Consider the following 6000-nt stretch of genomic DNA (forward strand, 5'->3'; position numbering starts at 1 on the left):
TGGTGAAGAGCGTTTTCTGGCCTAGCAGATGTAGAGTCGTATTTGCCATGATTTTGCCTATCATTGGCAATATAATCGAGTGACTCAAGTTGGTCTGGTTTCACCGTTTCGATTTCCTTAATCGTAGGGCACCGTTAGAGGCCAGATCTTTTACGAGCCGGTCGATTGATTGCAAGCCTAGAGTTACTTCTAGCGCAGCTTGCGCTGTGTTGTTCCTTGTTCCAGTTGCGCCTAGAGCTTCTAATCGCTGTACTTTTGTGAGTATTTTCTGTTAGTCTCTTTAAATATCGCTTCCTATCATACTACTGATCCATAGGCGATGATTGGTCTAAGTACAGCAGTGTACATTTTCTTATATATGCATAGAATGCATTTATTCCCTTCATCATCCTTTCCTCCGTGTTCCTTTTCCAGGAAAGCTTCGAGGCCAGAATTATTCTAAATCTAAATCAATAAACTGTTATCCTATTATCTCCGCCTGACATGCTTTTAACAAAAATTTTGTACGTCAATTTCAGAACATTAAAAATAGAAAAATATTTTTATCATAAAACTGAAAGATGTATTTATTTCGCCAGCATTATTGCCATATTTATATACACATCCTACAATATATAAATTTGCATGGATTATAACAGGTTGTCGGTAACGTAATCTCAATGATCAATCAAACAATGGGTGGGGCTAATCGCTAAGGTGGAGAAAACGGAAGTTGTTCATTTTTACCGCTCGTACTAAAAAGACCCTACATTATTTAATATACTCTTTAGGACAGCCCTACACCCTTATTATTTCCGGAACATGATATACGTGTAATAGCATATTATCTGAAGGGTGGTATAATTGGGGCGGTACATCACGTTTTTGTAAAGAGACTTCCCTTAGTCCTTTAAAGTTGTAACTCTGTCGAATCTAATTATGTCAAACTTGTGATTATCTACTACATCTTGACGTCTAAACTGTATTTTAGTAAAATATGTCTAGAAATAATATTAATTTTTTTTATTCTTGGCTTTAGGTCGTTGGGGTTGCAAAGATGTTACTAGATTTTGTTCATTATTTTATTTTTATGACGACGTTTCGACAGTATATGTCTTTTTCAAGTCTTGAACGTAGATTCCTACAGAATTAAAAATTGTTTAGACTGGACAAAACACAATAACACATATTAAAACTATTATTTTAATTGTTTTTGGACATCACACTTTAGTATAGAGCACGTATGTATTTTCTAGCAGACCGTTCTGTATATATATATAGATAAATATGTTTTATACAGAACGGTCTCTGCAACGATCTTTGCAACCCCAACGACCTGGAGCCAAGAATAAAAAGGAAAAAAATATATAGTATACCAGGTCAAAGAAACAAAAAAAAATTAATAAGATAATGTATTTGTTATTAATCAACTGAAAATAAAGCGATTTAAAACAAAGTACTTTTAAAGTTAAAAAAACGGTATCAAGAACCCTAGATCGTATACGTATACGAGTATTTACGTGGATGCATAAATTAGCATTAAATCCATACAATTAGCATTAAAAACGATGTCTCCACGACATGCCATTTTCAAACCTTCTTTATTGCGCTTATGAAATGTTGAATAGGTTTGTCTTTTCCGAGGACCCCACTTTGCGCCCCCCCCCCCCATGCGCATTAAACGTTGCACATATTTCCACAATAATCACAATTTTATACGGTTGAAAGTACAAATTATACATTGTTATGGAAACCAACTTTTCATTCTCATCATATTGTTATATATGATTGTCATAATCATATGTCATAATCTTATTTTCATTGTGTAACGACGCTTGTTTTTTGCGTTTTTTTAGAGATTGTATTAATTACTCTTTTATCGATCGCTTTTATAGAGCCAAGGATGTAAGTGTGTTCAGTGAGAAGTTAATTTTAAATTTGTGCAATTATATTTGAATTTTTTTTCGTTGAACTGTTTAAATATCTACTCGTAAAAATGACTAGAAAGTGAAAGTATAGTTCAGTTGCTCTTTTATTTATACTAAACCACACGTATACTTTCTAGTTAGATTTCCTAAGAATATTGATATTGGTTCGGAGCGGCTAAATGTATTTTTTATACAATTTAATTTTTTGTGACAGTAAACATTCAATTTATTGTTCAAATATTTGCATTTTACAAATTAAATTTTTAAAATTAATATTAAAATTTGGTGCGTGGACGATATAGATCAGTAGTTCCCAAACTTATTTTTCTCGTGGACCACTTTCAAAATTTTACTGGTTTCGGTGGACCCCCTGCTGCTACATTTCTACCACATTCTTAAAGTCGCCAAAAAATAAAAATTGTGTCACTTGTGAGTTCTGTCCCTATATTCCGATATGTAAAATAAAAACGAAAAATGGTACATTTTATATCACTTTATTTATTAAAAGAATAGAATTACAAGAAAAAATATTAAGGTAATATAGGTTCAGGTCATAATTTTAATTAATGGGAAGGATGTATCTGATGGAGTGTCAGCAAACGATCAATGTTTGGCTTTATTTTTGTGAGCAACAACCGCAAATCCCCCTGCTCTGTGATGTTTAATTTGCTCCTTTTTTTTTGTTAAGAGGTTTGTAACGGCACTAAAACTCCTTTCGACAAGGTATGACGAGGGAAAAGCTATTAAAAATTTCCTTGCGATTTCCCACAGTCCAGGATATTTTTCGGGTATTTCTGCTTGCAGCCAAAATGTTGGGTAGCCTTTTCTAAATTTCACCTTCAGCTCCTCATTAGTGCTTAGCTCGAGCAGCTCCTCTTGTAATACAACATTGGCCACTTCCGTTTCATCAAATGGATTTATGATCCATGGTGGTATATCCATCGTCAGTATATCTTCAAACCTGGTTTTGAAGTCATCATGCAGAGCACTTAAATGTTGACTGTAGGTATGGATATCCTCATCAATACATTCTACCTGCGACAAGTTTGGAAATTGAGAGAATTCGCGCCGACTAATGTTTTGCTTCATAAATTTCAATTTCCCAAGAAAAGCCGAAATTATCCCCTTTGTTTTTATTAAATTCAGGCTGTCCCCTTGTAACTGCAAGTTAATATCATTAAATTTTTTAAACAAATCTGTCAAATACGCAATGTCTGCTTTGAATTTGATCAAGTTTTCTTTTAAATCTGGATCTCTACTTTCTAAGAACTCTAATATGGAATCGAAAACAGAGTAAAATCTCGTTAAGCATGCACCTTTCGACAACCAGCGTACTTCAGTATGTAAGAGCAGTCGTTGGAAGTCTTCATCATTTTCGTCGCACAATTGAGCAAATAAACGCGTATTCAATGCATTGCTTCTGATTTTGTTGACAGCTTTTATTACAAAATGAAGAGATTGGTTCAACCTGTCACTTAAATGTTTTGCCACAAGATGTTGTCGGTGGATTACGCAATGAATAGCTGTAAGTCCTGGTATAATTCTTTTGAGATGACTTATAAACCCACGATATCGCCCGACCATTGCAGGAGCTCCGTCTGTTGCCACTGAAATAATGTTTGTAAATGGGATCGATTTTTCCGTAAAAAAATTACTCAGGACATTAAATATTGATTCGCCTTTAGTGTCAGTCTCCAAAGTTCTGGCAAATAGCAATTCTTCGTGAATTTCTTCCTCAACAATAAATCGGACATATGCCAATAGTAATGCTTCATTACTGGGTAACGTTGACTCGTCCAGTTGTATAGAAAAATGAGTTTTTTGCAGATGATTGCACAAAAAGCTTTCGATATCAGAGCTCATTTCATCAATGCGTCTTTGTACAGTATTGTTACTTAATGGAATTCTTTTTAGTACGTCAAATGGAGATTTGTGCAAAACAGTTTTTAAAACCTCTTCAACAGCGGGTAAAATTAATTGTTCTCCGATAGTGTGCGGTTTTCCAGATTTTGCTATAAGTAATGAGATATTGTAAGATGCCCGCAAGCCATCATCGTTACTTTGAGATGTTGAAGCGAACATACTGTGCATGGTGGGTCTCTTTCCATATTTTTCTTTCAATGTTTGAAAATATTTTAAATCTTTACCTATTTTATCAGTATGACACCTTTTTAGATGATCTTCGAGCTTTGATGGTTTCATAGAGTCATTGCTCAAAACTTTGTTGCATAATAGGCACATGGGCAATTGTTTGTCTGCCTCTGATGGAACAAAACCATATTTCAAATAATCGATACTATATTGTCGACATTTTTTCTTTGCTGTAGCCATGTTTCGTGTCAGTTACCTTACCTGTAAAAAAAAAAAATGTTTTAGTAACCAAGTTTTTTTCTGAATATAGGTATCACACCGCAGCCTTTGTCAGCACGCGGAAATAGAATTACGGCTTGTAAAGGGACCAACTAATAAACCGCTGAGACAAATACAGACGTTTTCACAAAACGGTATCAATTTTAAAGTACATAATTTACCACTAATTTTAATAGTATAAATAAAAATTGGTGTACTCAGTATCGAATACTGATCATATTTGTGTAGGAAAAATAAAAGTCGAAATCCCAAAATTGTCCATAAAAACGATAACTAACATTTTATTAAATCAATGAGTTCACGCGCTCCGTGTATTTGCGTATTTCTTGTCTGCGGCTTCATTGTTAAAACGTGACAAACTGGCATCGAAGTCCAAGCCCCGCCCTTTTCTCCCGTCGCCCGCGCACCGCTCGCTCTTTCCGAAAAGGAATAGTTTTGATAAAATAGTTACTTCAAAACCAATTTAAAATGATTATGAAATTACTGTTTTATAAAATTAGTAGTTATTTGCAAGAAAAATTACAAAATTAATTGCTCTGCAATATTGCTTATTCGGCCTTTTAGAGAGGCAGTGTTTCTCTCGTGAAAAACAATTGAATAAAACGTGCTGTGTTTGTCTTCAAATCGAAAGAGGACAATTAAAATATCTGTAAGTTACTAAGTTACCTATCTATACAGGCCGTTGTGATCAACCGACTAGTACACGTAAACAAAATACTTAAGTACTATAACAAAAAGGTAGGTTACTTACTTTTCTCCGGCACTAGCAAACACAGATATAAATTTTTCTCACAACTTTTTTCCCAAATTCCGCCTTTTTTCGAAATTCCGGAAACAAATGAATGCGTTTGCCTTTGGCATCAAGTATTTATAGTGGTGATCAAGTTCATGTCTGAACAAGCATTAAGCATTGTCGGGCGGATAGCGCTTTGCAAGTCTGTACACGAAATTGTACGTAATATCGAATACGCAAGTTTGGACAAGTAACAGTCGCTTGCCTTATTAAAATATTATCTGCTTAGATAGGTACTTAAAACAATGTAGGTAGGCTCTTATAAAAACTATGCTTACATTTTTGCTCTTTACTATCAAAAGCAGATAAATTTTCGTGGACCCCCATTAACATCTTATGGACCCCCATTTTTTGTTCACGCCTACGTAGACCCCCAGCAAGTCTCCCGTGGACCCCTGGGGGTCCACCTGGACCACTTTGGGAATCACTGATATAGATCCATGACAAGAATAGATAGAGTAGAAGCACCGCGTGTGCAACAAAGAAAGAAGATAAATGTAAGTCGTTGATATGTTTGCGACAGTTTCCATAGTGATTTACGTATCCACGTAAGTATATATGATCTGGGTCAAAAACTGAGATTTGTGTGTCTGTCAACGTCCTGTCTGGAAATGTTCTATCCTGTTTTAATGTTTCTATAATTAGTGATAAGTTTTGATAAGTTTTGTGTCAATTTTTAGATTTTTTAGTATATGACGTCTAAAAATTGACCTCGGCAAAATTATCATCGAATGTCATTCCCAGCCCGTCTTTGACGCTATTTTTTTTGTACGGTATATGCAAAATAAGTAATTATCTAAATGTTTTATGAAAATGTGATGATAATTATTCCATTCCTGAAGTCTTTATCATCCACCTTTTGCTTGATTATAAAAACTTTTTGATCACTCTGTACTTAATGATCATGTACTTAATACTGATGTAAATCCG

Source organism: Sitophilus oryzae, unplaced genomic scaffold (genome assembly GCF_002938485.1).
Source record: "Sitophilus oryzae breed Bouriz unplaced genomic scaffold, Soryzae_2.0 scaffold_1614_pilon_pilon, whole genome shotgun sequence".
Taxonomy (NCBI): domain Eukaryota; kingdom Metazoa; phylum Arthropoda; class Insecta; order Coleoptera; family Curculionidae; genus Sitophilus; species Sitophilus oryzae.